Below are 9,138 nucleotides of genomic sequence, written 5' to 3'. Positions count from 1 at the left end.
TTCATGATTCAATTCATAATTTATAATTCATGATTCATGATTCATGATTTATGATTCAATACATGATTCATGATTCAATTCATGATTCAATTCATAATTCATGATTCATGATTTGATTCATGATTCATGATTCAATTCATGATTCATGATTCATAATTCAATTCATGATTCATGATTCAAATCATGATTCATGATTCAATTTATGATTCATGATTGAATTCATGATTCATGATTCATGTTTCAATTCATGATTCAATTCATGATTCATGATTCATGATTCAATTAATAATTCATGATTCATGATTCAATTGATGATTCATGATTCATGATTCTTGATTCATGATTCATGATTCAATTCAAGATTCATGATTCATGATTCAAGATTCAATTCATGATTCATGATTCATGATTCATGATTCTATTCATGATTCATGATTCAATTGATGATTCAATTGATGATTCATGATTCATGAATCAATTCATGATTCATAATTCATGATTCATGATTCAATTCATAATTTATAATTCATGATTCATGATTTATGATTTATGATTCAATACATGATTCATGATTCAATTCATGATTCATGATTCATGATTCGATTCATGATTGAATTCATGATTCATGATTCATGATTCAATTCATGATTCATGATTCAATTCATGATTCATAATTTATAATTCATGATTCAGTTCATGATTCATGATTCAATTCAAGATTCATGATTCAATTTATGATGCGAATCCTTATTCAATTCATGATTCATGATTCATGATTAATGATTCAATTCATGATTCATGATTCAATTTATGATTCGTGATTCATAATTCATGATTCTATTCATGATTCATGATTCATGATTTATGATTCATTACATGATTCATGATTCAATTCATGATTCATGATTCAATTCATGATTCGATTCATGATTCATGATTCGATTCATGATTCATGATTCATGATTCATGATTCATGATTGAATTCATGATTCATGACTCATAATTCAATTCATGATTCATGATTCAATTCATGATTCATAATTCATAATTCATGATTCAGTTCATGATTCATGATTCAATTCAAGATTCATGATTTAATTTATGATTCGAATCCTGATTCAATTCATGATTTATGATTCAATTCACGATTCATGATTAATGATTCAATTCATGATTCATGATTCAATTTATGATTCATGATTCATGATTCATAATTCATGATTCTATTCATGATTCATGATTCATGATTTAATTCATGATTAAATTCATGATTCATAATTCATGATTCATGATTCAATTCATAATTTATAATTCATGATTCATGATTCATGATTTATGATTCAATACATGATTCATGATTCAATTCATGATTCATGATTCAATTCATGATTCGATTCATGATTCATGATTCGATTCATGATTCATGATTCATGATTCATGATTGAATTCATGATTCATGACTCATAATTCAATTCATGATTCATGATTCAATTCATGATTCATAATTCATAATTCATGATTCAGTTCATGATTCATGATTCAATTCAAGATTCATGATTTAATTTATGATTCGAATCCTGATTCAATTCATGATTTATGATTCAATTCACGATTCATGATTAATGATTCAATTCATGTTTCATGATTCAATTTATGATTCATGATTCATGATTCATAATTCATGATTCTATTCATGATTCATGATTCATGATTTAATTCATGATTAAATTCATGATTCATAATTCATGATTCATGATTTAATTCATAATTTATAATTCATGATTCATGATTCAATTAATGATTAATGATTCATAATTAAATTCATGATTCATAATTCATGATTCAATTCATGATTCATGATTCTTGATTCATGATTCATGATTCATGATTCAATTCATGATTCATGATTCTTGATTCATGATTCATGATTGAATTCATGATTGAATTCATGATTCATGATTGAATTCATGATTCATGATTCGATTCATGATTCATGATTGAATTCATGATTCATGATTCAATTCATGATTAATAATTCATGATTCATGATTCAGTTCATGATTCATGATTCATGATTCAATTCATGATTGAATTCATGATTCATGATTGAATTCATGATTCATGATTCATGATTCGATTCATGATTCATGATTGAATTCAAGATTCATGATTCATGATTCGATTCATGATTCTTGATTGAATTCATGATTCATGATTCATGATTCAAATCATGATTCATGATTCAATTCATGATTCATGATTCAATTCATGTTTCATGATACATGTCATGATTCATGATTCATGATTCATGATTCAATTCATGATTCATGATTCATGATTCATGATTCATTTCATGATTCATGATTCGATTCATGATTCATGATTCAATTCATGATTCATGATTCGATTCATGATTCATGATTCAATTTATGATTCATGATTGAATTCATGATTCACTTCATGATTCATGATTCATGATTCAATTCATGATTCATGATTCAATTCATGATTCGATTCATGATTCTTGATTCATGATTCATGATTCTATTCATGATTCATGATTCATGATTCAATTCAAGATTCAAGATTCATGATTCAATTTATGATTCATGATTCATGATTCGATTCATGATTCTTGATTCATGATTCATGATTCGATTCATGATTCATGATTCAATTCATGATTCATAATTCGATTCATGATTCTTGATTCATGATTCAATTCATAATTTCTAATTCATGATTCATGATTGATGATTCATGATTCATGATTCATGATTCAATTTATGATTCATGATTCATGATTCAAATCATGATTCATGATTCATGATTCAATTCATGATTCATGATTCATGATTCATGATTCAATTCATGATTCATGATTCAATTCATGATTCATGATTCGATTCATGATTCTTGATTCATGATTCATGATTCGATTTATGATTCATGATTCATGATTCAATTCATGATTCATGATTCGATTCATGATTCTTGATTCATGATTCGATTCATGATTCTTGATTCAATTCATGATTCATGATTCATAATTCAATTCATGATTCATAATTAGATTCATGATTCTTGTTTCATGATGCATGATTCGATTCATAATTCATGATTCATGATTCAATTCATGATTCATGATTCATGATTCTATTCATGATTCATGATTCATGATTTAATTAATGATTCAATTCATGATTCATGATTCATAATTCGATTCATGATTCATGATTCGATTCATAATTCATGATTCATGATTCAATTCATGATTCATGATTTAATTAATGATTCAATTCATGATTCATGATTCATGATTCGATTCATGATTCATGATTCAATTCATGATTCATGATTCATAATTCATGATTCAGTTCATGATTCATGATTCAATTCATGATTCATTTCATGATTCATGATTCATGATTTAATTAATGATTCGATTCATGATTCATGATTGAATTCATGATTCATGATTCATAATTCAATTCATGATTCATGATTCAATTCATGATTCATAATTCATGATTCATGATTCAGTTCATGATTCATGATTCATGATTCAATTCATGATTCATGATTCATGATTCAATTCATGATTCATGATTCATGATTCGATTCATGATTCATGATTGAATTCATGATTCATGATTGAATTCATGATTCATGATTCATGATTCAATTCATGATTCATGATTCAATTCATGATTCATAATTTATAATTTATGATTCAGTTCATGATTCAGGATTCAATTCAAGATTCATGATTCAATTTATGATTCGAATCCTGATTCAATTCATGATTCATGATTTGAATTTACGATTCATGATTCATGATTCAATTCATGATTCATGATTCAAATCATGATTCATGATTCAATTCATGATTCATGATTCATGATTCAATTCATGATTCAATTAATGATTCATGATTCATGATTCAATTCATGATTCATGATTCAAATCATGATTCATGATTCATAATTCAATTTATGATTCATGATTCAATTCATGATTCATAATTCATGATTCATGATTCAGTTCATGATTCATGATTCATGATTCAATTCATGATTCAATTCATGATTCATGATTGAATTCATGATTCATGATTCATGATTCGATTCATGATTCATGATTCAATTCATGATTCATGATTCAATTTATGATTCATGATTCATGATTCAATTCATGATTCAATTGATGATTCATGATTCAATTCATGATTCATAATTGATGATTCATGATTCAATTCATAATTTATAATTCATGATTCATGATTCATGATTTATGATTCAATACATGATTCATGATTCAATTCATGATTGATGATTCAATTCATGATTCAATTCATAATTCATGATTCATGATTCGATTCATGATTCATGATTCATGATTGAATTCATGATTCATGATTCATAATTCAATTCATGATTCATGATTCAAATCATGATTCATGATTCAGTTCATGATTCTGGATTGAATTCATGATTCATGATTCATGTTTCAATTCATGATTCAATTCATGATTCATGATTCATGATTCAATTAATGATTCATGATACATGATTCATGATTCAATTCATGATTCATGATTCTTGATTCATGATTCATGATTCATGATTCAATTCATGATTCATGATTCGCTTCATGATTCTTGATTCATGATTCATGATTCATGATTCGATTCATGATTCATGATTCATGATTCAATTCAAGATTCATGATTCATGATTCATGATTCAAGATTCAATTCATGATTCATGATTCTAAATTTATGATTCAGTTCATGATTCAGGATTCAATTCAAGATTCATGATTCAATTTATGATTCGAATCCTGATTCAATTCATGATTCATGATTTGATATATGATTCATGATTCATGATTCAATTCATGATTCATGATTCATGATTCATGATTCAATTCATAATTTATGATTCATTATTCAATTAATGATTCATGATTCAAATCATGATTCATGATTCAATTCATGATTCATGATTCATGATTCAATAAATGATTCATGATTTAATTAATGATTCAATTCATAATTCATGATTCATGATTCGATTCATGATTCATGATTCATGATTGAATTCATGATTCATGATTCATAATTCAATTTATGATTCATGATTCAATTCATGATTCATATTTCATGATTCATGATTCAGTTCATGATTCATGATTCATGATTCAATTCATGATTCATGATTCATGACTGAATTCATGATTCATGATTCATGATTCGATTCATGATTCATGATTCAATTCATGATTCATGATTCATGATTCAATTTATGATTCATGATTCATGATTCAATTCATGATTCAATTCATGATTCATGATTCATGATTCAATTCATGATTCATGATTCGATTCATGATTCATGATTCAATTCATGATTCATGATTCATGATTCAATTCATGAGTCATGATTCAATTCATGATTCATGATTCGATTCATGATTCTTGATTCATGATTCGATTCATGATTCTTGATTCAATTCATGATTCATAATTCATGATTCATGATTCATGATTCAATTCATGATTCATAATTAGATTCATGATTCTTGATTCATGATGCATGATTCGATTCATAATTCATGATTCATGATTCAATTCATAATTCATGATTCATGATTCTATTCATGATTCATGATTCATGATTTAATTAATGATTCAATTCATGATTCATGATTCATAATTCGATTCATGATTCATGATTCGATTCATAATTCATGATTCATGATTCAATTCATGATTCATGATTCATAATTCAATTCATAATTTATAATTCATGATTCATGATTCATGATCCATGATTCATTATTCATGATTCATGATCCATTATACATGATTCAATTCATGATTCATGATTTAATTAATGATTCAATTCATGATTCATGATTCGATTCATGATTCATGATTCAATTCATGATTCATGATTCATAATTCATGATTCAGTTCATGATTCATGATTCAATTCATGATTCAATTCATGATTCATGATTTAATTAATGATTCGATTCATGATTCATGATTGAATTCATGATTCATGATTCATAATTCAATTCATGATTCAATTCATGATTCATAATTCATGATTCATGATTCAGTTCATGATTCATGATTCATGATTCAATTCATGATTCAATTCATGATTCATGATTCATGATTCAATTCATGATTCATGTTTCATGATTCGATTCATGATTCATGATTCAATTCATGATTCATGATTCAATTAATGATTCAATTCATGATTCATGTTTCATGATTCGATTCATGATTCATGATTCAATTCATGATTCATGATTCAATTAATGATTCAATTCATGATTCATGATTCATGATTCGATTCATGATTCATGATTCAATTCATGATTCATGATTCATAATTCATGATTCAGTTCATGATTCATGATTCAATTCATGATTCATTTCATGATTCATGATTTAATTAATAATTCGATTCATGATTCATGATTGAATTCATGATTCATGATTCATAATTCAATTCATGATTCATGATTCAATTCATGATTCATAATTCATGATTCATGATTCAGTTCATGATTCATGATTCATGATTCAATTCATGATTCAATTCATGATTCATGATTCATGATTCAATTCATGATTCATGATTCATGATTCGATTCATGATTCATGATTCAATTCATGATTCATGATTGAATTCATGATTCATGATTCATGATTCAATTCATGATTCATAATTTATAATTCATGATTCAGTTCATGATTCAGGATTCAATTCAAGATTCATGATTCAATTTATGATTCGAATCCTGATTCAATTCATGATTCATGATTTGAATTTACGATTCATGATTCATGATTCAATTCATGATTCATGATTCAAATCATGATTCATGATTCAATTCATGATTCATGATTCATGATTCAATTAATGATTCAATTAATGATTCATGATTCATGATTCAATTCATGATTCATGATTCAAATCATGATTCATGATTCGATTCATGATTCATGATTCATGATTGAATTCATGATTTATGATTCATAATTCAATTTATGATTCATGATTCAGTTCATGATTCATGATTCATGATTCAATTCATGATTCAATTCATGATTCATGATTCATGATTGAATTCATGATTAATGATTCATGATTCGATTCATGATTCATGATTCAATTCATGATTCATGATTCAATTTATGATTCATGATTCATGATTCAATTCATGATTCAATTGATGATTCATGATTCATGATTCAATTCATGATTGATAATTGATGATTCATGATTCAATTCATAATTTATAATTCATGATTCATGATTCATGATTTATGATTCAATACATGATTCATGATTCAATTCATGATTGATGATTCAATTCATGATTCAATTCATAATTCATGATTCATGATTCGATTCATGATTCATGATTCATGATTGAATTCATGATTCATGATTCATAATTAAATTCATGATTCATGATTCAAATCATGATTCATGATTCAGTTCATGATTCTGGATTGAATTCATGATTCATGATTCATGTTTCAATTCATGATTCAATTCATGATTCATGATTCATGATTCAATTAATGATTCATGATTCATGATTCATGATTCAATTCATGATTCATGATTCTTGATTCATGATTCATGATTCATGATTCAATTCATGATTCATGATTCATGATTCATGATTCAATTCATGATTCATGATTCTTGATTCATGATTCATGATTCAATTCATGATTCATGATTCAATTCAAGATTCATGATTCATGATTCATGATTCAAGATTCAATTCATGATTCATGATTCTAAATTTATGATTCAGTTCATGATTCAGGATTCAATTCAAGATTCATGATTCAATTTATGATTCGAATCCTGATTCAATTCATGATTCATGATTTGATATATGATTCATGATTCATGATTCAATTCATGATTTATGATTCATGATTCATGATTCAATTCATAATTAATAATTCATTATTCAATTAATGATTCATGATTCAAATCATGATTCATGATTCAATTCATGATTCATGATTCAATAAATGATTCATGATTTAATTAATGATTCAATTCATGATTCATGATTCATGATTCGATTCATGATTCATGATTCATGATTGAATTCATGATTCATGATTCATGATTCATAATTCAATTTATGATTCATGATTCAATTCATGATTCATAATTCATGATTCATGATTCAGTTCATGATTCATGATTCATGATTCAATTCATGATTCAATTCATGATTCATGATTCATGATTGAATTCATGATTCATGATTCATGATTCGATTCATGATTCATGATTCAATTCATGATTCATGATTCATGATTCATGATTCAATTTATGATTCATGATTCATGATTCAATTCATGATTCATGATTCATGATTCAATTCATGATTCATGATTCGATTCATGATTCTTGATTCATGATTCATGATTCGATTTATGATTCATGATTCATGATTCAATTCATGATTCATGATTCATGATTCAATTCATGATTCATGATTCAATTCATGATTCATGATTCGATTCATGATTCTTGATTCATGATTCGATTCATGATTCTTGATTCAATTCATGATTCATGATTCATGATTCAATTCATGATTCATAATTAGATTCATGATTCTTGATTCATGATGCATGATTCGATTCATAATTCATGATTCATGATTCAATTCATGATTCATGATTCATGATTCTATTCATGATTCATGATTCATGATTTAATTAATGATTCAATTCATGATTCATGATTCATAATTCGATTCATGATTCATGATTCGATTCATAATTCATGATTCATGATTCAATTCATGATTCATGATTCATAATTCAATTCATAATTTATAATTCATGATTCATGATTCATGATCCATGATACATGATTCAATTCATGATTCATGATTTAATTAATGATTCAATTCATGATTCATGATTCGATTCATGATTCATGATTCAATTCATGATTCATGATTCATAATTCATGATTCAGTTCATGATTCATGATTCAATTCATGATTCAATTCATGATTCATGATTTAATTAATGATTCGATTCATGATTCATGATTGAATTCATGATTC

Source organism: Mixophyes fleayi, unplaced genomic scaffold, assembly GCF_038048845.1.
Source record: "Mixophyes fleayi isolate aMixFle1 unplaced genomic scaffold, aMixFle1.hap1 Scaffold_68, whole genome shotgun sequence".
NCBI classification, from domain to species: Eukaryota; Metazoa; Chordata; class Amphibia; order Anura; family Limnodynastidae; genus Mixophyes; species Mixophyes fleayi.
This window is presented reverse-complemented; position numbering follows the sequence as displayed.